This window comes from Balaenoptera physalus (genome assembly GCF_965194825.1).
Source record: "Balaenoptera physalus genome assembly, chromosome: 6".
Lineage (NCBI taxonomy): Eukaryota > Metazoa > Chordata > Mammalia > Artiodactyla > Balaenopteridae > Balaenoptera > Balaenoptera physalus.
In genome coordinates, this window is record NC_138885.1 from 65,712,635 (window position 1) to 65,738,291 (window position 25,657).

Genomic DNA, 25,657 nt, shown 5'->3' on the forward strand with positions numbered 1-25,657 from the left:
AGCTTCTCCCCACCGCCTGCCTTCCTGAGTCATTGCCCAGCCCAGCTGCCAGGGAGAGTTGGGAGGAGGAGGGTAGGGTGACTAATAACGTGGGAGAATCTGTAGCCTGGAGAGCGATTTCCCTGCTTTCTTTACACCAAGCCATTGTGTGGAAGGAGTGTGTGTGTGTGTGTGTGTGTGTGTGTGTGTGTGTATATGTGTGTTTGTACATGCTGGAGCCTTGTCCAAAAGCAAGTGCTTTCTCAGCATCACCTGGGGCCTTGCTGTGGGAAGGTGCTCTGAGGTCATGCACTTTTCCTTCTTGTACGCAAACTTGGAGTCCAACATTAGCTTTGTCTTTCCAGCCGGATGAGGAAACAGACCCTGTGCAAATCATTTTTAAAATCATGTTCAATGAACTTCTTGAGCTTACAAATCCTAGCACTTTCCTTGGATAGATCAAGGGTGAGCAGCCTTCACAGTAGTCTTTTTTCCTTCTTTTAAATTTCTGTTTTTCCAAAACTGTGAAAATGAGCATATTCTCCTTCAAATGGAAGTCCCTCCATAAACGACTCTATCGAAAAAGAAAATGAAATCCTTCAGCAAACTCCTTGCTTCCTGGGCCCCCAGAGAAGGGATTGGTTTGGGAGACAGGGATCATGTACTCAAACATTACACCTCCATCTGCCCTGAAAAGAGGATCTGTGCCTTTATTTATAATGTATTTACCCAGCTCGGTGGCCATTGAAGAAGTCTGTTTAATGAAATGCTGCACTTGTATTTAGATGGGCTGTTGGAAATCAGTATGAGTAAACATGTGTAGAGATTTATTTTCCTCCCCCAGAGGTCTCTCAGAGGTCCCTCGAAGATAAATATTTGCCCAGAGTCTAGTTCGTATTTCCCCAGTCTAATGTGGTACTGAGCCAAGTGGATTGCCTTCTTCCACAGAGCTTGTTAACACGCACAGAACTGCTCTCCTCCCCGGGCGGCTGTGACATCTAACCCTGCCCTGGAGACAGTGTGTGGGCACCAGCCTAGAACGTTGGTGCAGGCACAGGCTTGTTGCTGTTTGAAGCAACCACATGCCACCGCTGAGGACTGGACCACTTTGAATCAGACGAGTTTTGCCTTGTGTTCAGGAAGTCCCATTCCCTCTCCTGTGTGAATTTGCCTTGCTGCCTCGGTGTTACGGAATTCAAGGGCCGTGGACATAATTCTAGAGTCCTTCGAAATGGAAATTTCTTGAATCTTAATGTTCTCTCTGGGAAGCTGATTTCAACTTTCTTTCAAAAAATTTCTTTTTCCTTCAGACCCTTAATAATATTCTAAAACAAACCGGGATATGTTATCTAAGATCAGGATTAAAAAAAATTCTTTTTGATTGGTCTTTGTCTCTTGGGTAAAAGTGAAGGGAGAAGAAATTATAGAGTATTTTATGCTTTTAACATACATTTAAAAAATTTAACTACAAATTAGGAAGGTAGCCTTAATGTTACTCTGTAAAGGACATGACTGGTCACTTTAGAGTGCATTATCATTAGCATAAAATGGGGTTAAGAAGAGGTCTGGGATTATTCAGTTTATTTTATAGCTCCATGCTTGAGAATGGCACAGGTCTTAGAAATTGGTGTCCAAAGAAATTTAGGAAATATATACAGTTCACACTCAAAATATTCTTTATTATAAGGTATCTATAGTATCATAATCTAAGAAATACTATATGCTCGTGTCTGTAATCTTGAAATGGGTACACAAATGCATGGACAGTCTTGAGGAAGACTGAAGTCACCTGTCAGGGATTTGGAAAAGGCTAGACAGTTTGAATTTAGACTGTAAAGTATGTCAATCTAAGTATATATTCCCCAGCAAGCATGCCTTCTGCATCCTACAAGATTCAGCAATTGATGTTTTTAAAATCATTGTTGGAAGTTCGGGGCTGAAAACTACTGTGAAATCCTGCTCCTTGAGTAGCTAGCCATCCACTCTATGTGAATTGTCCTGACATGAGAAAACGGAGTGCTGGAGGCCAGTGAACTTTTTGAGAAACTGGCAGCCCAGCAGACATGCTGACGCCAGCAGGACACCACTGGAAACTGAAGGTCTTTGTACCAGGAAGAAAACAGTGCTTCTTCCCTGAAGGAGAGGGAGCCCTGGCAATGGAAGGCCGTTGGTAGCAACTGGGTAGTGAAGCTTGGGGGAGGGGCCTGGGGATCAGAGAGTTGCTGTGTGTATAATAGCGGGAGAGGAATTTGGAGCTCTCGGGGTTGAAACATAAGGGATGTCACCATGGGAAGGGGGTGGGGAGAATGGCTGAGAGTGTCCTTCAAGAGGTGTCCCTTCTTCTTGTGGAAACTCCCTCTGTGTTTTCAGTGAAAGCTCTCAGGAACTGCTTCACGCCAGCAGATTTATTTTGGGAACCAGTGGAAGGGCTGCATTTCGCTTTAGGGTAGGTGGAGGAACTCAAGAATGGCGTGCAGATTCAGGCGGGAAGAGGACATCAGACCCCGTGGGAACTAGCAGGACTCTGGGGGAGTCTTTGGACCTTCCTCGACTGTAGAATTGGTGGGTTCAAGACAATTTCGTCCAGATGTTACAGGGCAAGGAGATCTGAACCTGAATTTTGGGTCACACCTTTAAAATAAACACCCAAATGGATATTTGTTCTTTAAACTCGTGTCCTACCAGGCTGGCCTAACAACTCCGTCCGTGGATTCTGTTTTTCTGCCCCGATGAATACGGAATGGGAAGGGAGGGTCCGGAGGAGTGAGCTTTGGAAACCGGGCCAGACCGCCCGAGGAAGGCGGAGACCACGGCCAGGCTGCCGGGCGTGCTTTGCCGGGCGGGTGGAGCAGGGCGGCGCGCCGGCCTTCCGGGCATCCCGCGCCGGGCGGCGGTGGGCGGCGGCGGGCAGCGGCGCGGGCAGGGCCGGGGGCGATGTCAGCGGTGGGCGGCGCCGGGCGCAGCGCGCTCCGGGACAGCTGGCGGCTCCGCGGCAGCGCGGCGAACGGTGACAGGTTCCGCAAATAACAGCTGCGGAGCAATCTTTATGTTTGGACAACGTGGGAAGGGCCATTGTTCACAAAGTGGTGTCTTCAACAACACCTGCATGCACAGATAATAATTGACTGTCGGTCTCGGGCTTTCAAAGACAAAAGACAGCCGTGGAGGGAAGAGTGAGCAGTTACTGGAGATCGCGGGACACCTTTTGAACCACGGAGAGTGCAAACGAGGATTCCAGGTTCTGTTTCTGCCTGCGGCGGGACTGTAATTCACCGTGGGGCTCTCTTTCATTTGCCGGTAGTGAGCGCCACCTCTTTTATCCTTGCAGGCCGCCGCCGCCGCCGCAATCATCATTTCTTATGCAGAGCGCGCTCCCCTTCAAATCAGCGGTCAAAACTGGTGAAGTGGCCCTAGGAAAGGTCACACGTGTGTATGTAAATCGAAAGGTTTATGAGGCGCCCGTGGTTTACACTCCTCAGAGACTGCAGTGTTAGCATGTCAAAGCTAGACTGGAACCAAGGTATACATGCAGAGTCTCTTCCTGTGGCTCCGGGAAGGCCTGACCATGACCCTCTTGATCCTGCAGTTTAAAATCCCTTGGTGGCGCCAGATGCTGCCAGTACGTTGCTAATGCATCCAGTACCTTCCACTTGCGCACTGCTTTGCCGTTTAAGGTTAGTCTTCCTACTTGCATTTCTCATCTTAGCCTCATAAGGACAGTGTGAGTCTGTAGTGAGTTAAGAGCCCCGTTTTAACAGAAGAGGAACCAAAGGACCAAGTCTGGTGTTCTGTCCACCACTTGGCACAGCTACAGTGCACATTAGGTTATCTGGATCCTATTTAATTTCATTTTTTCCTTTTTCTGCCTTCAGTGAACAGTTACTACCAGGTCCAAGATGACGTAATAGGCACACCAAGACATAGGAAATACACTTCCTACCCTGGGTGCTCTGTCCAGTATGGTGCCACTAGCCACAGGTGGCTATTAAAATTTAAATCTTAATTAATTAAAATTAAATGAAATGTAAAATTCAGTTCCTCATTTGTACCAGCCCCATTTAAAGAGCTCAATAGCCATGTATGCCTGGTGGCTACTCTACTGGACAGGGCAGAGAGTTCTACTGGTCAGCACTGTGTGTAGAGGCTAACAATCTAGTGAAGTTTAGGAAAATTTCCCTCTTTTCTGTCCTGTGTGCTATGTTCTTGAAGTTCAGTTGTTTCTTGGTGCATGCATACATACTTCTTGCTTTCGAAAAAGTAGCCTGAGCAGTTTCAGTTTCTCAGTAAAGAGGTAAAATGTACCTACAATAGATGCATTCATTTTAATGCTCAATTTAGTGAGTTTTTAGTTTATTTTCTTAAAAGGAACTCCTTTATTTATTTATTTATTTATTTATTTATTTATTTATGGCTGTGTTGGGTCTTCATTTCTGTGCGAGGGCTTTCTCCAGCTGTGGCAAGCGGGGGCCACTCTTCAGCGTGGTGCGCGGGCCTCTCACTATCGTGGCCTCTCGTTGCGGAGCACAGGCTCCAGATGCGCAGGCTCAGTAGTTGTGGCTCACGGACCCAGCTGCCCCGCGGCATGTGGGATCTTCCCAGACCAGGGCTCAAACCCGTGTCCCCTGCATTGGCAGGCAGACTCCCAACCACTGCGCCACCAGGGAAGCCCAGTTTAGTGAGTTTTGACTAATGTAAACAGCACTGTAGTCACCATCATTATCAAGACACAGAACTTTTGTATCTTTCCAAAATGTTCCCTCTGTGCCCCTTCCCAGGTATTCCTCCTGTTAATCCTTGGTCTAGGCAAACACTGATCTACTTTCTGTCATTATATATTAAATTTGTAGTTCCCAGAGTTTCGTATAAATGGAATCATATAATATTCATTCTTTTGTCTGCCGTCTTTTGCTCTGTTTGAAATTCATCCATGAGATTCATCCATGTTGCTGCATGTATTACTAGCTAGTTCCTTTAATCATTGAGTAGTGTTCTTTTGTAGGGATATATCACAATTTGTTTATCTATGCACCTGTTGATGGACCTTTGGGTTGTTTCCAGTTTTGTCTGTTATGAACATTTACATACCCATCTTTGTGAGGACATGTTTCCATTTCCTAAAAGTGGAACTTCTAGGTCATACTGTAAGTGTATGTTTCACTCTATAAGAAACTGCCAAACTGTTTCCAAAGTTACTGTTTCGTTTTGCATCCTATTTAACAAGGTTGCAGGATACAGACTCAACATATAAAAATCAACTGTATTTCTATATGATAGCTATATACAATTAGAACTGAAATTTAAAAAGCACCATAAATAACAGCATAAAGAATGAAATATTTGGGTTAAATTTAGCAAAATATGTGTATGACCTGAGCCTTGAAAATAACAAAATACTGCTGAGAGAAATTTAAAAAGACCTAAGTAAATGGAGAGAAATATACTGTGTGCGTGGATTGGAATCATGATCTTGTTAAGATGTCATTTCTCCCCAGATTTTTTTTTTTTGGGTAGAAACTGACAAACTGAAAATGGAAATCTAAGGGATCTAGAATAGTCAAAACAATACTGAAAAGAATAACAAAGTTGGAAGATTTACATGACTTAATTTCAAAACTTTAAAGCTACAGTAATCAGGATGGCATGGTTCTGGTATGAAGAAAGTCTAGATAGAAGATACTGAAGTACTGGAGCAGGAAAAGATTTAGGAAAAGCTTTATGCTAAAGGGTCAAAATAAATTTGCAGTTTTGAGTTAATAAAGAGAGGCTTATAAAGAGGGATCTGTGGGGAGAACAGAAAAATCAAATGGGGATTTTATTAATTTGCTGTCTGGCATATGATGTAATTCTTCCTCAGTGACAACCTTAAATCTTAAGTAAAGTTCTTAGGAAAATTTTCATAGAGATCCACAGAGGGTAGAACCAAGATGGCAGACTCACATGAAGGAGAGGATTTGGGGGGCATGAAATATCAAGAGGACGTAGTAAGATCCGGAAGTAAGTAAGTAGAATATATTCTGTAAATGTCTCAAGTAAGATCAAGCATTTTATAAAAGTATGGGGAAGGCTTTAGAATGTTCCAAGCTGTGGAAGCAGGGTTCAGACCATAGTCAGTCAGATTCTCTATGTCGGAAGACTTTTCTTATGTAAAGAGAATTCCTGAATCCAGTGCTGTTATATTGTACAACTCCAGGGGACACTGTTTTCATGTTAGCTTCCTCAATGAAAGCTGGTCCTGGAGTTGTGCAGCCCAACTCAGCCGCCCTCATCAACTGAGTCTAAAAATCAGCATTTGTAAAAAGGCTATGGGAGTGTGAGGTTTGCAAAATACTCTTCAATATTATGTGTTATCTCTTTTGTGTTCCTCACCTGTGTCCCTGAAAATATGTTCCTTACTTCCCAAACTTCTCACATAAAGACTCAATAGAGGGACTTCCCTGGTGGTCCAGTGGTAAATAATCCGCCTTCCAATGTAGGGGAAGTGGGTTCCATCCCTGGTCGGGGAACTAAGATCCCACATGCCGTGGGGCAACTAAGCCTGTGTGCCACAACTATTGAGCTCGTGCACCTCAACGAGAGAGCCCACGTGCCGCAAACTACAGAGCCCACGCGCCCTGGAGCCTGTACTCCACAACTAGAGAGAAGCCCGCGCGCCGCAACTAGAGAGAATCCCAGCAGACCACGCGCCGTAACGAAAAGATCCCACATGCCTCAACAGAGATCCCGTGTGTTGCAACTAAAACCTGACGCATCCTCACCCCCCAAAAAAATAAGGGAAAAAAAAAGACTGAGTAGAAAAGACAGGCAACGGAAACAGTGAAGCCACATATCAAATGGGACCTCCAAAAGGAATTCTTTGTCTTCTTCCTTCAGTCTTCTCGGATTTAGGGATTCAGAAAAAGGAAGAAAATCTCTTATTCACACAGCCTGGATTAAACTGCATGTCTAGTTCTGTTCTATAAAGTCCTTTCCATTTGGATATTACAAATAATTAGGCATGTCTGAAACAGAAAGTGAAGCACTTTTACTGCTTTTTAACATTGGACATCCATTTCCCCTTCTGTAGTAGTGGTGCCCTGCTTTCCCTCTGGGGAATCACCCTCACCCTTGCTCTGGGTAGAGCTGACTGTTCTCCCAGTACAGAGCCACTCCACTCAGGACAGCCAGGGCTTTTATGATTGGTTCTCAGGTGGGGCACATGACTTAAATTGGGCCAATCAAAGTGAAACTCATAACTTGGTGGAAAAAGCTTCCTTCTAAGCTATACAGGACTGAAAGTTGGAAGTGTTGTCAATAACTCCTTTTTCCCCCCTTTAAATTAGTTTAGGTCAGGTTTTATAGTACCTCAAAGCAAAACAACCCGAAATGAAACACTGAATTTATTATCTCATCCTCTAAGCCCATATCAACTTCTTCTCTTGGTTGTTAAAATGGCACGATTATTGTTTCAGTCTCAGGATAAGTTAATTGCCGTAACAAATGACTCCAGAATGTCAGTGGCTTACCACAGTGAGCCATGTGAAGCCCAGGTGGTGTTCCTATTTGGCAGGCAGACTTTCATGTAGCCCTCCTTCAGTCTTGTGGATCTGACCTCCTCTTCAGCCTCAGAGCCCTCTTCATTCATCGGGAGGATGGGAAGGAGAGTGGAGAAACACATGTGGGAAGTTTTTATGGACCAGACCTGGACGGGGAATACATTACTTCTTTTCACAATCTTTCCTCAGAGCTCAATTAATGGGACACCCAGCTGCAAGGGAGGCTGGGAAAGGTGGTCTACCTGTGGCCCCAAGAGGAAGAGGAAGCTACACTCAAGCTCCAGGATTAAAAAGTGTGGTCGTTTGTTATTTATTCCTCTCCTTGAGTTACTTTATTCAGGGAGCCACCAAGTCGTGTTAATTTTTACTTTGCAATGTCTTTCATCTCTTGCTTCTTCCCCCTTTACTCTGCCCCCATTTTTCTTCCATAATCCAGCCCCAACCCTTGCTCTCCTCTGTTTCAACCCATTTGCATTCCCCGCTGCCAGGCTCCTCAAGGGCAGCCTCTGCCTTCTCCAGCTTTGTATTCTCAGTGCCTATAGACACCTCATAAGCATCAAGAAGTGTTTGCTTTGTGAAAAGCTGACGCACTAATCTTCCTTATCACCAATTTCAGCATGTCATTCCCTTGCTCAGAAATCTTCAGGAGATCTTGTAGCTTACTTTGTCAAACTTGTATTTATGTGCTTGCCTTCAAGCACTCATGCCCTTCTTTTTTTTTTTTTTTTTAACATCTTTATTGGAGTATAATTGCTTTACAATGGTGTGTTAGTTGCTGCTGTATAACAAAGTGAATCAGCTATATGTATACATATATCCCCATATCTCCTCCCTCTTGCGACTCCCTCCCACCCTCCCTATCCCACCCCTCTAGGTGGTCACAAAGCACCGAGCTGATCTCCCTGTGCTATGTGGCTGCTTCCCACTAGCTATCTATTTTACATTTGGTAGTGTATATATGTCCATGCCACTCTCTCACCCTGTCACATCTTACCCCTCCCCCTCCCCATATCCTCAAGTCCATTCTTTAGTAGGTCTGTGTCTTTATTCCCGTCTTGCCACTAGGTTCTTCATGACCTTTTTTTTTTTTTTCCTTAGATTCCATATATATGTGTTAGCATACTGTATTTGTTTTTCTCTTTCTGACTTACTTCACTCTGTATGACAGACTCTAGGTCCATCCACCTCACTACAAATACCTCCATTTCGTTTCTTTTTATCACTGAGTAATATTCCATATGTGCCACATCTTCTTTATCCATTCATCCGATGATGGACACTTAGGTTGCTTCCATGTCCTGGCTATTGTGAATAGAGCTGCAATGAACATTTTGGTACATGACTCTTTTTGAATTATGGTTTTCTCAGAGTATATGCCCAGTAGTGGGATTGCTGGGTCGTATGGTAGTTCTATTTTTAGTTTTTTAAGGAACCTCCATACTGTTCTCCATAGTGGCTGTATCAATTTACATTCCCACCAACTGTGCAAGAGTGTTCCCTTTTCTCCACACCCTCTCCAGCATTTATTGTTTCTAGATTTTTTGATGATGGCCATTCTGACCGGTGTGAGATGATATCTCATTGTAGTTTTGATTTGCATTTCTCTAATGATTAATGATGTTGAGCATTCTTTCATGTGTCTGTTGGCAATCTGTATATCTTCTTTGGAGAAATGTCTATTTAGGTCTTTTGCCCATTTTTGGATTGGGTTGTTTGTTTTTTTGTTATTGAGCTGCATGAGCTGCTTGTAAATCTTGGAGATTAATCCTTTGTCAGTTGCTTCATTTGCAAATATTTTCTCCCATTCTGAGGGTTGTCTTTTTGTCTTGTTTATGGTTTCCTTTGCTGTGCAAAAGCTTTTAAGTTTCATTAGGTCCCATTTGTTTATTTGTGTTTTTATTTCCATTTCGCTAGGAGTTGGGTCAAAAAGGATCTTGCCGGGATTTATGTCATAGAGTGTTCTGTGTATGTTTTCCTCTAAGAGTTTGATAGTGTCTGGCCTTACATTTAGGTCTTTAATCCATTTTGAGTATATTTTTGTGTATGGTGTTAGGGAGTGTTCTAATTTCATACTTTTACATGTACCTGTCCAGTTTTCCCAGCACCACTTATTGAAGAGGCTGTCTTTTCTCCACTGTATATGCTTGCCTCCTTTATCAAAGATAAGGTGACCATATGTCATGCCCTTCTTTTTATCCTACTCCACAGCCTTCTCTGCTCCCCAGGCCCAGCTCCACCCCAAGTGCATCCTGTTTTCTGGGCACTATGTTTTCCCTGAAATGCTCTCTTCATTTACCTCTTCCCTCTGTCTTTCCAAGTACAGATCTTCCTTGACTTTTGATGGGGTAACATCTTTTTTTATTATTATTTATTTATTTATGGCTGTGTTGGGTCTTCGTTTCTGTGCGAGGGCTTTCTCTAGTTGTGGCGAGCGGGGGCTGCTCTTCATCGCGGCGCGCGGGCCTCTCACTATCGCGGCCTCTCTTGTTACGGGGCACAGGCTCCAGACACGCAGGCTCAGTAGTTGTGGCTCACGGGCCCACTTGCTCCGCGGCATGTGGGATCTTCCCGGACCAGGGCTCGAACCCGTGTCCCCCGCATTGGCAGGCAGATTCTCAACCACTGCGCCACCAGGGAAGCCTAATGGGGTAACATCTTGATAAACCCATCGTAAGTTGAAAATATTGTCAGTTGAAAATGCATTTAATACACGTAACCTACCGAGCATCATAGCCTAGCCTAGCCTAGCCTACCTTAAACATGCTCACAACACTTATATTAGCCTACAGTTGGGCAAAATCACCTAACGCAAAGCCTATTTTATAATAAAGTGTTAAATACCTCATGTAACTTATTGAATACTGTATTGAATGGTTGGGTACAGAATGGCCATAAGTGTACTGGTTGTTTACCCTGTGATCACATGGCTGACTGGTAGCTGCACCTTGCTGCCACTGCCCAGCATCAGGAGAGGGTATCGTACTGCCCATTGCTAGCCCAGGAAAAGATCAAAATTCAGAATTTGAAGTGCAGTTTCTACTGAATGCACATAACTTTTGCACCACTGTAAAGTCAAAAAATTGTAGGTTGAACTGTTGTAGGTCAGGGACCCTCTGTACCACCTTCCCTCAAGGTCCATCCAAGCCCTGGCTTCTCCATGCACATTTCCCATTCTGCACCTGCCCTCCTTTACCTCCCCCTTCTGTGAACCCTGGCTGTCTGTATTGTTGATAACCAGGGTGACCCTATGTCCTTGCTTTTATTTTTTTTTTTAAACACTTTCATATTATTGATCAGCTTATTTATTTATTTATTTATTTATTTATGGCTGCTTTGGGTCTTCGTTGCTGCACGCGGGCTTTCTCTAGTTGCAGAGAGCGGTGCATGGGCTTTTCACTGAGGTGGCTTCTCTTTGTTGCGGAGCACGGGCTGTAGGTGCGCGGCCTTCTGTAGTTGTGGCATGTAGGCTCAGTCGTTGTGGCTCGCGGGTTCTAGAGCACAAGCTCAGTAATTGTGGCGCACGGGCTTAGTTGCTCTGTGGCATATGGGATCTTCCCGGACCAGGGCTCGAACCCGTGTCCCCTGCATTCGGATTCTTAACCACTGTGCCGCCTGGGAAGTCCCTGCTTTTCTGAGACAGCCCTGAACGCACATGATCTGTCTTTTTTTTTTAAGTACTGAAATGTGGAACTTTTTTTAAAAAAATTGATTAATTAATTTATTTTTGGCTGTGTCGGGTCTTCGTTTCTATGCGAGGGCTTTCTCTAGTTGCAGCGAGCGGGGGTCACTCTTCATTGCGGTGCGCGGGCCTCTCACTATCGCGGCCTCTCTTGTTGCGGAGCACAGGCTCCAGACGCGCAGGCTCAGTAGCTGTGGCTCACGGGCCCAGTTGCTCCGCGGCATGTGGGATCTTCCCAGACCAGGGCTCGAACCCGTGTCCCCTGCATTGGCAGGCAGATTCTCAACCACTGCACCACCAGGGAAGCCCCATGATCTGTCTTGTTGTCAGACGCATCGGCATAAAAAGTAGACAAAGCTGGAGCTGCTCTGATTGCAGGGAGGTGGGAGGAGATCGGTGCTATAGCACCACACCTCATGCCCCAGCATCTTCTTGCAGCCTTTTGAGGAGCAGAGTTTAAAAACCATTGATCAAGTTCAATCCCTTCATTTTACAGATGAGGAAACTGAGGCAACCAAGAGGTAGGCTTGCCCAAGATCATAGCTGGTTGAAATAGTCAGAACCTACAGCTCCTGACTCCTAATGCTAGCGTTCTCTCCTAGCAGCTGCCTCCTAGTCTGTCCTGCTTTTGTCTCTGGTACACCTATATAGGAGATTCTAAACTCTACAGGGCAGCACCTGTCTGGTAGCCTTCCCCATGGCTGAGATTTAAATAATAGTAAATGCTCAATTCATACTTATTGATTTGAATTCCATTTCATATCAGTGGGTTTGAAATCTAGTAAAATTAGCCAGGATCTGCGACTAAAGCTATGAACCCATTTTATATACATGTGGCAAAGATCAGAGGGAGAACACAGAAAAATAAAAGTAATTTAATTTGATGGCTGGTAGGATTATGGATGAGTTTCTTTTATTTGTGCCAGATGTGAGGATGACAATGTGATAAAATTAACTGGAGTCCAGATAACTTCAATGCCTCTTTCAATGCAGCTGAAAAGTCTTATTTTTCCTCTCGTTTTTTCTAATTTTCTCTTTTTTCTAATTTCAAAGTTTGCTAATTCCAACATTCTATCTTCTTTGAAGTTCTCTCTAATCTCTTTTTCATTCAAAACCACCCCAGGCATTTGAGAGTGTAATTCACAGAAATTTATTATTAATAATATCAGTGAAATAAATCCTGTAATTATTTACGCCATAATTTTGAACATGGCGGAGCATTTGCAGAAGCATGGACCTTGCCTGAAGGGTTATACCGGGCACATTACACGTCGATATGCAGCATGAATAAATCCGTTTAGATAAGATGACTGTTGGATCTCAAGGATAGAGAATTCTCAACTGTGTTCAATAATGATATTAATCAGTTTTTCATAAAGAGACTATCCCCAAAGGACAGAGGACAAAGGAGGAAGGAAGCTGCTTTGAAGAAAGTCTTGAAAGAGACATCGGTTGGGTATGGCATGTGGCTGGGAGCAGACCAGGCTAAAGCCACAGAGTATGAAGTTGCTGGCATCTCAGAGCTGCCATCCTTTGAAAGAGAGGATTCTGTGGCCTTTCTTCACGAGAATCAGGGAAAAGGGCCAAGAGCTGCCTGTGTGTGAGAGAGATTGGTCTGATGTTTTTATTTCTCAACTCTAAAGATCTGGGGGCCAGGTTTGAAGAGCCATCATTAGCAAAATTTGTCACAGCACAGTCTGGTACAAAGAGAGGAAATAAAATGCTGCTTTAAAATACTTTAAATCACAAGGAAATTGAAGAGTCATCTACAAGTACTTGTTATGGACCTTGTTAGGAATCTTGTTGTGTAGATCTTGCTGGATGGGGGGCAGAGCTGCCACATAAAGTTGAGCAGTTTGTGTGTTGCACAAAGGTCCAGGTTGAGGTGGTGAATCAATCTTGGCTCTACTTATTGAGCTCTGTATTGGCATGAGGCTGCCTTAGCCCAAAGGAATGGTACTTTTTTTCCGAATTTACCCAAAGCTGGCTTGCCAAGCCAAGTGCCCAGAGGGTGTGTACTGTTCTAACTTGCACAAAGACACTGAATAGGTTCACAGTGGCCTGGGAAAGGAAGTAGGGGAGGCTGAAAAGAGAGAGGGTAACAGTAGAGGAAGAAGATAACATGGAGAATTTAATTAAGTTGGGAAGAGAAATATTCAGAAAATGTTACAAGATACCATGTAATCTATTGTGCCATTACTGCCAGGATTCCTTTCTCCTGTTTCTTCTACTCTGCTCCCTACCTTCCATCCTCACTGATTTTCTCCAAGCCCATGGCTTTTCCCTCCATGTCGATGCACAAGACTCCCAAATTTCTATCTCTAGATCTGAACTTTCTCCTTAACTTCAGGACCATCTGTCCAAAAACTGATATTGGAAATATCTATCTGGGTTGCCCTGATGCATCTTAAACTCAACATGTACCAAACTATATTCATTATCTCCCTCTACCCTAAACTTGTTCTACATTCTTGACCTTGCAAATCCATATTCTCCTCTTTATTTCCCCTGCCAATGCCTGGGTTCAAGTCTAATAGCATCATAACTGATCTGCCTGCCTCTAACGTCTCCTCAATTTAACATGTCCTCCACATTTCTGGCACAGTAATTTTCCAAAAAGGAAAGTCTTTTCATACCTCTCTCCTCCTTAAAACTCTACTGGTCCTTTTTTGAGTTATAAGGTCTCCATGATCTGATCCCTGTATACCTCTCTCCAGCCTTAATTCCTACTTTTTCTCCCTTTATATTTTATAACAGCTCTGACCTGGAGCATCCTATACTTCACTTTTTCATACCTTTCTCCTTGATGATCCCTCTGCCTGGGATGTCTTGCCCTCCTTGTCTACCAGTTAAACTTGTTATTCACAACTTTGCTTGAACGAGGAAGCTTTCCCTTAGAGAATTACCCATTCTTTCTTTTGTGCTACCCAATGCCTTGTACTGTTTTGGAACATATTTTTTTACATGTCAATCTTCTCTGCTAGATGGGGCTCTATGATGGTTAATTTTATGTGTCATCTTGACTGGGCTAAGGGATGCCCACATAACTTGTAAAATATCATTTTTTAGATGTGTCTGTGAGGGTATTTCCAGAAAAGATTAGCATTAGCATTTGAATCAGTAAACTGGTAGAGATGATCACTATCACCAATGTGGCTGGACATCATCCAATCCATTGAAGGCCTGGATAGAACAAAAAAGCAGAGAAAGGGCAAATCTGCTTTTTGCTTGAGCTGGGGCATCAATCTTCTCCTGCCGTTGGACATTGGCACTTCTGCCTCTTGGGCCTTCAGACTCAGATTAGGACTTATTCCATTGGCTCCCCTAGTTCTCAAGCTTTTGTGGCAGGACTGAATTACACCACAGCTTTCCTGGTTCTCCAGCTTGCAGATGCCAGTTCATGGGACTTCTTGGCTTCCATAATCATGTGAGCCAATTCCTATTATAAACCTCCTCTTATGTCTCTCTCTCTCTCTATATATATCCTATTCATTCTGTCTCCCTGGAGAACCCTGAATAATACAGGCTCCATGACATCAAGGGTGAAGTCTTGGTCATCTATGTGTAACCCATTCCTGTACATTTCTGGCCTCATCAGCCTGTGCCTACTCCAAAAAGTTGTGTACTGTGTGTCATATCTTATACCCAAATGGTATTAGAACAAGTCTTCTCCTGTCCAGTTGCCAGAAATGGGCTTTCTTTCAAATGGGGCTTCTAGGTAAGTTTCCACTCTTATTCCCACCGTGGTTTTAGAGTGAAGAAGACCCATGCAGACACTAGCCTACAACTGCTGCCCAAAATAACCATCCTTAGAAGTTAAAGGTCACACATAATCTCAGAGCCCCCATCAAATCTCTGCTGGGCCTCTACATGAAGAATCTCTCAGCATCTCCAAGCTAGTGAGGGGCCATTTAACCTAAGATCAACCAAGCTGTTGCCTGGCTATGACCTGTATAGTCTAGCTCCAAAAGTTTAACTGGGCAAATCAGGTGTTCTTACTTGGGAATTTGAAGTCCAAAACACTGAAACAAGTTGCCAGTTGGTAGAAGGGGAAAAAGGTGAAAGGATGCTAAGTGGTAGTTCTGGGACCCTAGCCAGCCAAATCATGGATAAATTGCTGCAGCTTGAAGCCAGCAAAACTATGAGTGAGCAGGGGGAGGCCAGCTGGTGGAGATGGAGAGAGAAGCAAACACATGAGGGTACCAGCTCTGTTATTGGTGAGGCACCAGCAGAGGAAGCTTGAGATTTTGTGCTGCTAATGTCTCTAAGGACACTCTGGAGCTTTAGTTCCCATGAGAACTGGCTGTACCATGGCTCAGTATCAGATCCTGTGACATCCCTGTCTCTTCCGTTACCTCTTATTTATTCTTAGAGTAACCCCCTACCACCACCCGCCCCCAGTGAATTAGGTTGACAAGTTCTCTGTTCTTTCCACCTTGGAAAGGGACGTGATTAACACTTGTTGAATTACACCATATGGATTTAAAAAAGAGAAAGAGCATGTAAGTTGCTGTGGTGAAGCAAGGCTTCCTGGAAGAACTAGGACTTTCGTGGGAGAAGGGTAGAGGGAGAGATATCCCAGGCCTGAGACAGTGCACAGTAAATAATGCCAGGTCATGCCAAGGAAAAGGCTAGTTAAAGAGCAGTCATTTGTAATTGTGTGGCGACGCTGAAGGCATGAGAGTCCTCGCGTGGTTTTCCAGGCTGCCAACAACCCTCACTTCGGTCTCCCCAAGTCATCATTTGGATTAGTCTGACCCCTAAAGCTTGGGAAAGACAAAGAATGATTATTAAAGAAATCACACTACGCCATGGAAGATGGAAAGGTAAAATTGTGCTGTAATAATCCCTCAGACAGAATAAATGTTGTACTGGATTATTATGTTGTCTAAAGACAGTCTTTGTGAATGGTGAATGACACTTGTGATATTTTCAGCTATTTACTTTGCAGTGCTTCCATTTCCATTCTATTTGGAGTGATGGTTTCTCCTTTCCAATGCCTTCTCCCTTCCTTCATCTTGGCAGTGGGAAATAACCTGACAAGGTGCTTTCAGGAACTCTCTCAAGGTACACCACTCAAAGTTCTCCAGAATTCAGAAAAGTTCCTCTTTTCAATTGTGTTACTGTATGTGTGTGTGTATGTGTGTGTGTGTGAGAGAGAGAGAGAGAGAGAGAAAACTACAAAAAGAGAACAGGCAGCACTGGCCAGCTGCCATGGAGACAGACATCTGTGAAGAGGCATTTGTGTAGAAACAGCCCAAGGGTTGGGGAAATACTTCAGGATAAAGCAAAACCCTTGAACATGCTTGAGCTTTGTAGAACAAACCTAAATGTGACTTATGTACCCTTCTAAACCTAAACTTTTCCAGCATTTTAAATTAATGTTTAATATTTCATTTACTTTTAAAAAATTTATTTATTTATTTATTTATTTTTGGCTGTGTTGGGTCTTCGTTGCTGCACACTGGCTTTCTCTACTTGGCGGCGAGCGGGGGCTACTCTTCATTGTGGTGCGTGGGCTTCTCACTGCGGTGGCTTCTCATTGCGGAGCACGGGCTCTAGGCATGCGGGCTTCAGTAGTTGTGGCACACGGGCTCAGTAGTTGTGGCACACGGGCTCAGTAGTTGTGGCGCACGGGCTTGGTTGCTCTGCGGCATGTGGGCTCTTCGCGGACCAGGGCTCGAACCTGTGTCCCCTGCATTGGCAGGCGGATTCTTAACCACTGCGCCATCAGGGAAGCCCAGCAACTTTTGAAGTCAGTATTTTTCCTGTGTCCAGGTGAGGAAGCTAAAGCCCAGAGGGCTGAGATAACTTGCTAAGGTTGCCCAGAAAATTAGTGGTAGAACCAGGCTTCCTGATTCCTAGCCTAGTGCTTCTTCCTCAGATGAGTGGCTTTCCAGCTCTCTCTCTCTTTTTTTAAACCCCACATATCTCTTTCTTCAAATGAAATCATTTAAGACGTCCAACGTGTGAAACAAGTATGGCTGGAACTGCCCTAGTTGAAAACGGGGTGAATGTGGGGATTTTGATAGCTCAGCTACCCCCTCCCCAAGGGCAGCTGGGCCCTGAACTTTGTCTGAGGAGGGACTCCCTAAACATTGCTCCCGGAGCACCCGGTCTTGCCCAGAGCACAGACGAACTCCCTGTTCCATCCAAAAGGGACATTTCCCACCCAGAAGGGATGCAAGTTCATCTTTATTTTATTCTATTTTTTACAAAATCTGTCTATCTATCTATCTATCTATCTATCTGGCTGCTCCGGGTCTTAGTTGCCACATGTGGGATCTTTAGTTGCGGCATGTGAACTCTTAGATGTGGTGTGTGGGATCTAGTTCCCTGACCAGGGATGGAACCCGGGCCCCCTGCATCGGGAGCATGGAGTCTTAGCCACTGGACCACCAGGGAAGTCCCCAGGTTCATTTTTATCTAGGCCAGCCACGAGCACAATTTTATCTGGTGGTGATTTATTCTTTCTCTCCCTCTCCCTGCCACTTCTCTGAGTCACATCTGCAGTGCTCTGTGTGTTTAATCTCTCACTTATCCCTTCTGTCCCGCTAGCTCCTTGAGCTGAGGTGCTTTCATCCTGGCAGGTGACCACCATAAGCCTTTAAAGAGTGGTAAAATGAGATGGAGAAGTAATCAGAGGCCCCAAGGCTGCTTTAGGTGATGTTTGTTCAATTTCACCCACTCTCCCTCTGAACTTAAGGTTTTCCATTCAGGCTCATGAGTGCTACGCCCGGGGCATTCCAGCTGAGCTGTCTGTAGCTGAGCCAGAGTTTTTAGATGGCTGGAAAAACAATGTGCTGAAGAAGCAAGACCTCCATGCTGTCATCCTGTTGGGACTCAACCCAGTAACCTCAGCCAGGCCTCGCACAGCCAGGTGCTGAGATGGTCTGCCCCGTGTGGTGAAAAATGAGAGGGGAGTGAGCAGCACCCACAGCCCTCTGTCTCCCTCCCTCCCTGAGTTGGGAATGACTGCAGGGTGAGCAAGCATCAAGGATGCAGGGTAGACTTGCCAAAGGGAGGGAGGTATGTATAAGCATCAAGGATGCAGGGTAGGCTTGCCAAAGTGAGGGAGGTATGTATGAGCCACTGAGAATGACTCATGAGCTTTCCACCTGATACAGGAATGTCAGCCCTTCCAGGATGTGCTTTAGGAGATGATCAACTCTAGAAAGCCCTCCCCAAGTGCCACACACTGCAAACTCCACACTGTTCCTGTTTTCCAGATAGGGAAAAACAAGACTATAGAAGAGAAGCTGGATTCCAAAATGACACTTAGAGACACCTCCAGGTTTCAGGTGAGGATTCTGGTTTAAAATGGCTGTTGGCACTAGGGAGACTGTTCCAAGAGTGTGAGTCATCCTGAAACTGCACATTTTGTGACTGATGGCTATTCCCATGGCCCCTTTCCAGATGGCAGCTCTGCACCGTGATGAGTAACCATAGCTCACATTTCCATAGACGTTTACAGTTCCAGAAGCTCTTTCTCATATATATCACTGAACAGGGTTCAGTGCAGGTAACAGAAACCACTTTAGTAGTTTAAGCAGAAAGGGCGTTAATATAGATAATCAGGTGCTTACAAGGTGCAGGCTTCGGGCTGGCCTTCCATGAGTGTCTCCCAGAGCTGGATCCCAGAACTGGCCTACCCAGAGAGCATCTACTTCTGCCACAATTAGGAAGCCAGTCCCAGAAATGTTAGCTCTAAGAATATAATTCATTGTAATTTGGAGATCAGAAATATTGGCTCCAGCTCCACTTGTGATCTGTGCTAGCAGAATGCATACCTCATGCCTTCTTAACTTTGTAAATTCAAGTCCTTTGCAAAGACATCGCTGCAAGGGAGTCTGGAAACTAGGTTTTAGCCTTGCAGGCTCTGTGGTATGGGAAGGCACACTAGAAAATTGGATAGATACATCTATTCTGTATCTGCCATCCCATACTATTTCTCACTTAGTATTCACAGGAAATCTGAAAGTGACAGGAGAAGTGATAGTCTCATTTAGCACATGAGGAAAAGGGGTGTGATGGCAGGGCCAGAGAGAGAATAACGGGGAGACGCGAGGCTCAGGGACTGTCGCTCTGAGCAAGCGAAGTTTGTGTTGAGGTCTAGAGAATGCTAGGGCTTCAACTAGATGAAGGGCTGAGCAGGAGTGATATTCTAGGCAGGAACAGCATGCATAACAGTTCTCAGGCTAGAGGGAGCGCAATCCACCTGCAGCACTGAAGGGGGGGCGGCGCGCGTGCCTGTGGGGCGGGGAGAGAAGGATGTGGGATGAGGCTAGAGAGGCACCAGGGACAGACAGGCAAGCCCTGTATGCTCCATTGAGGAACTTTGCCTTTGTCCTAAGAGCAGTGGGGAGCCATTCAAGCGTTTTATGGAGGGGGATGATGTAAGCGTGTGTGGGACGTGATCAGGTTTAATTTTGAAAAGGTGACAGGCTGCAGTGTGTGTCCTAATACCATGCCCGTATTCACTTAATCACTGTCTGCAATTTGCTACCGAACTCTCACTCTTCTGTAGTACTAAAGGGGTTTATATTTGTGTCATCCTCATTCTTTCATTCTAAGCAACAGGAGAACAACAACAGCAAGAAGAGGTCTACAAATCTGGGAGGGTATTTATAGGGGTTTTACATTTGTATAAATAAAAGCCTCTGGGGGAAACCATTAATTTCCTTTGTAGCTGCTTTAGGATGCTGGGGTGGGGGGATTCGGTGTGAGCTGCGGATTGTTCTGTGGGTGGAGCTCAACAAGGTGTGGCAGTGAATCAGCTGGCGAGGTCTCTGCTGGTGCCTCTGGTCCTCTAGAAATGGGCAGTGCTGGGCTGCCCCAGCCCCCCTCAGGGATAGGTTGGAGGAGGGTGGGTCTCCTCTCACTGACCAGCATCTCAGGGTCTTGGCAGCCCGTGGTCAAGTCCTGTTTCGAAGAGATCAAAGATCAGAAACTTAAAAAACAGACGTGACTGTACACCAAAAAGACCACATCTCTTAAAAGAACTGGCCTCTGAGAGTCCCAGGACTCAACTTCCTCCAGAAACTTTGCTTCCAGAGGAACCCAGCTCTGTTAGCACCTTCGTCCGAGGAGGATTTGGCGTCCAGTAGGCAGTCCCACCTCCATGGAGGCTCTGAGTCTCCTAACCAGATGTGAGCTTCTTGAAGGACGGGATTACACTTTTCCTAAGGCTTTGTATTCCTTACAACATTCGTTGTGGTTGGTTTATGGTCTGAGTGGGAAATATTCACAAATCCCGAGATTCTTGACTTTCTTCTTTGGGTCATGGTGGCCGTGGGGTGGGGTGTTTCTAGACCCCAGGCTAGGAACCTTTGCTTAGACGAAACCTTCCACAGGACTTCTCAGAAGTGAACCTCTTTCTGATTCTCCCCAGCCTATGTACTGGGGGGCTGTCCACACCGGCCCTGAGGCCAGTGACCAGGGGCAGGAAGTGTGCTTTGTGAGGTTCCCCTGGGACAGTGAGTGGAAGCAGCTGCGGTCCTTGTGGGCACGGCCTCCGCCTTCCTGCAGAGGTGTACAGAGCCAGAGCTGGTCTGCAGATGCATTGTGAAACAGAGTCATTAACAACCATTTAACTGTGTGGGTCAAAGACATCAATGCTCATTGCTTGCTCTGCTTTTCTTTTATGGGTTTCCCAGAAAAACTGCTAAGGTAGGGAGCCCTGTGTGGCTCACATGCTGGCTGCCTTTCAGAGCCACTGCTGCCCACCTGGGGGAAGCACTGGATTGTGGCATTTTGGTGTCTCTTTGTATGAGCAACCAGAATGTGTTGGGTTTGGTGCTCTGAAGCTCACTTCTTTGCGCAGTTGGACCCTCCTCCCCCGACCCCAGTCATCTCTGCTTCTCCATCTCGCCATCCTCTGCTACCCAATTCGAATAGAAACTCAAGAGAATCATTTCTATTTATATTTAGGGAATCCTTAAAGAAACAGACATCAAGAAGCCAGAGCATTACCCATTTTTTTCTGTTAAAAATGATAACAATGAAGTGATAAATGATTCATGAAGTAAAACATTATGGGCAGATAGTGTAGTCAGATTCCTAGAGACAGAAAGTAAATTGGTGGATACCAGGGCTGGGTGGGAGGGGAGAATGGAGAGTTATTGTTTATGGAGTACAGAGGTTCACTTTGGGGAGATGAAAAAGTTCTGGAGATGGATGGTGATGGTGGTTGTACAACAATGTGAATGCACGTAATGCCCCTGAACTGTACGCTTAAAAATGGTTAGAATGGAAAGTTTTATGTAACGTATATTTTGCCACAATAAAAGAAACCGCTGTGGACAGAATTATCTCAACGAAGAGACACTAAATGTGTTGAGTTTTAGCTTGGGGGCTGTGTGTGTGCGTGTATTTATATTAAAAGTAACCAGTTTCCCGAAAACATATAACCAGCTCCCGGCCAAGAGGCTCTTTTCCTGTGCTTTTGTGCATCCTGAAGTTGTCTCCACAGTGTGTTGGTCAGGAAGTGGGTGACTCATGGGGCATTTATGACAGATCCCTGAGTCGCGCACACACACACACACACACACACACGAGTCACCTCCCCCACAGGCTTCTAAGACAGGCAGTGATTTGGATGCTGCCAGAGAAGTGTGCCTGGGGCAGGCAGGAGGCGGCCTGCTGCGTGTTGCCAGGCACGTTCCTGGGCGGCCTTTCCTGTGGCTTAGTAATAGAGGGAAGCTGTGGCCACAGCTCCCAACTCCAGGCCCAGCATTACTTCTCTCTGGCTCTCTAAGTTCAACCTGAACGGTGGCAGCAGCGAGAGCAGTTGGTACACTGGAAGTGCCTGGTGCCTGCTGGCCGCCGTGGGCTGCGCCTGTTGCAGGGGCCTCTTCACGCAGCAATGGGGGCGATGCTGGGTGTAGGCACACAAGACAGCGGGTGTGCCGTGGGTGCACGGTCCGGTTAGTCACAGGGCTGGTCTGACATCTTCCTGGTGGTTGTGAATTGGTTTGGGAGCTACTCAGTTATGTAAAGACATGGAGGGCTGAGCTGGACGTTAGGAGACCCGGGCTTAGACTCGGCTCTGCCACTAGCTCTTTTCGTTACCACGGTAAATCACTTAAACTTTCCGGCCTCGGTTTCCTTCTAGATCAGGCCTGGCCGGCACACAGCTCACGGGCCGCCTACCCCTCCCGCGTCCACAGCCGACACCACTCACTACTCACAGCACTCTCCCCGAGCCCAGACGCCCACTCAGAGTCTTTCCCACACAGCCCTCATGTACCTCTTTCAGGGAATCGGAATTATCATTTCAGGTGACACCTATTTGCCTCCTAAGGTTGGTTCTCAGTTCTCACTTAGAATCACTGAAGAGTGTTTACAAAATACACATGTTTGAACCCTACCCATAGGGGTTCTGATTTAATTGGTCTGGGATGAGCCCCAGGCATTGATATATTTTAAAAGCTCTCCAGGTGATTCTATTGTGTAGCCAGGATTGAGGGCCACTGGTGAGATGGTCACTGAGAGCTCATATCCAGTCACTCTATGAACGAGTGTTGGCAGTAAGGTGGCAGACGTGACTGGCCAGTTGGGCTACACTCTGGTGGCCAGAACATGAGGTCGAGAGCCAGGAGACCTGGCTCTTGTTTATAGTGTTCACTTGTAATTCACTGTATCTTGACTGAGTTATTTATTCTTTTAGAGCTTTAGATTCCACATGTATAACCTGGGAATAATAATCTCTTGAGCTTCCTATTTCACCATATTTTAGGAGGATGAAATGGTAAAAGATAAATGAGAACAGTGCTACATCGTGTTACATAAATTACTCCATCTTAATAACCCAAGTGCCCCTAAATACTTTTTAAAAATTTCGAAATAAAACTTGAATTTATCCCTTAAGAGGATTTGGTGAAGATCAAGTGAGATAAAATACACAGCAGCACCCAGCACGCTGCCTGGCAGGTGTGCAATAAAGACTTGTTTAAAAATTTTCCTGGCGATTACTGCAACAATAAATCACACATGGAGTTTCATGTGCCTTAAAGGAAGGATAAGCTCATTTCTGTGGTTGCTTTGTTAGATATGGTTCTTTATTTGATTTTTCTAAGGTAAAACAATTATGAATGTTAATGCCTGAAATAGCCTCCTTATAAAATATGCAAATGATAGAGAAGTAAAAAAAGCAGAATATGAAAGTCTTCCTTATCGTCCCACCCCACTACTCCCACTCCAGAAATAATCACCAGCAGTGATTGAAGTGTATTTGTCTAGGTAGGCCTCTTTCTTTGGATTTACATCACACACACACATTAAAGATTTTTTTTTTTCTCATAGAAATGGGATCTAGATAGTATTCTACAGTTGACTTAACAATGTGTTTTAGGGGTCATTCCATGACTTCTGGCAAGTTATTTTACTCTTCATGCCTAGTTTCCTCGTCTGTAAAAGGGGGTAATAATAAGGCCATTATAAGGTTTGAATTAGTTAATATTTGTAAAGTGCTGAAAATAGTGTCTAGCACTTTTCTATGGTTAAGCTCACAGTCAATCTTATAGGAATAAAGATTTCCCTAAAAGTTTATTACGTAACATTCTAAAAATAAAATATTATTTATCTTCATTTGTGCTGAACTTAGGGCTAATGGTAAAAAATACCGCCACCCTCCCGGCCCCGCAACCCCCGGCAAATTAAGAGGCTGTTTTGAAAGTAGGTACCCTCCCTTACTAACCTTTCATACTTCATACAATGAATGATGGGCACTGGGACCCAACCGTGGGGACTTCAGTGATTTTATCCTAATGGATATCCCGATCTCAGCCTTTTCATTCCACTTCTGTACCTCAGTTTCTCTACTGGAAAGCTAGGTACAGTACTATCCACCAGGCAAGAGGTGCCCAGAAGAAATGGACTCGAAGTGGTTATAGCTCATGGTAGTTCATGACATCCCAGAGTGTTTGCCAGCATGGCTGAGTCATGGGTCATGACCTTGCCTTTAATTTCTCTTTGGGTTTTGTTAGGGAACGTAGTAGAGAGGAGAAGGTATTGGCATTTTGCCCCAGGAGGAATTTTGATCAAGGATAAACATATTCCAAGATGCCGTGAAGTTGAAGTCACATGAACGCTAAGTGATTTCTTGGCATCAAAAATCAGTCTCTTTCATGTCAGTCCTAAAAAAAAAAAATAAACACTTTTACCTTCTTCAGTACCGGGAATAGCCAGGTTGGTTTCAGCTATTACAGCAAAAGCTTTTAAAATAATTACTTGTAGAATACGATAATATTAATGATTAGCTTTGTGTTAAAATTGAAGAGATAAGTAGTTAAATACTAGGAATAATAAACCTTGGAAGTGTCATTATGTAATAAGTTTGCCCTTTACAAGTATCATTTTTCAAAGATTTTGCTCATAGTAAATTGTTCAGGAAAAATTAAATCCCTCACTAAGTAACCCTTTTTCTACAATTTAGGTGACTTCTTAAAATGATCTTTGATTTTCATCCATTAGAGTCAGACCCTTCAAAACAACAGATTTTTTAAGAAATAATTACACTCTCATTTATGGAGTACTTTCTGTGTGCTGGGCACTTGCATGCACAATCTTATTAACTCTGCAAACAGCCCTATGGAGTGATAGTGATTATTATCAACCCATTTTAGGGATGGAAAAACTGAGGCTTAGAGAGGTTAGGTAATTGATCAGATGAACGCAGCATGTAAATAGCACGTGCACTGCATTCATTGTCAGGTCTCTAGCTTCCATTCATCTGGAGCAGTTCCTCAGCATTCCCCCCCCAACCCCCTGTTCTTTATGTCATTGACATTTTTTTTTTTTTAAATAAATTTATTTATTTATTTATTTATTTAGTTTTGGCTGCATTGGGTCTTGTGCGCAGGCTTCTCATTGCGGTGGCTTCTCTTGTTGCGGAGCACAGACTCTAGGCACGCGGGCTTCAGCATTTGTGGTTCATGGGCTCATAGGGCACAGGCTCAGTAGTTGCAGCGCACGGATTTAGTTGCTCTGCAGCATGTGGGATCTTCCCAGACCAGGGCCCGAACCTGTGTCCACTGCATTGGCAGGCGGATTCTTAACCACCTCGCCACCAGGGAAGTCCCTCATTGACATTTTTGAAGTGTCCAAGTAAGTTGTTTTGCAGAATATCTCTCAATTTGGATTCAGTTGGCTGTTTTCTAATGGTTAAATTTACAAGATCCAGTTTATAGAGTCAAGTGACTCGGCTGGCATTTTTAATATTATATTTATGTATTACCTATATTTACATGCAAATATAAATATAGAAATATATATATTATAAAAGTCATATAATTACATGATTGGAGAATTTAAATGGGTTTAGAAAATACACAATAACAAATGAAGTTCTCCTGGCCCAGTCGGTTTCCCTAAGGTGATACTGTTGACAAGTTTCTGTTTCTATCCTGAAAAACATTTATGTGTACACTGCCAGATCCATGTCCATGCTTACATGTGCCTTTTTATT

General features: G+C 44.6%; 1 long non-coding RNA gene across 8 annotated transcripts in view; it reads left to right on the forward strand.

Annotated features, from left to right (window-relative positions):
* Positions 1-25,657, forward strand: part of LOC309662588 — a 190,714-nt gene that overhangs the window by 80,931 nt on the left and 84,126 nt on the right. The gene's annotated exons all lie outside the window — the stretch shown is intronic.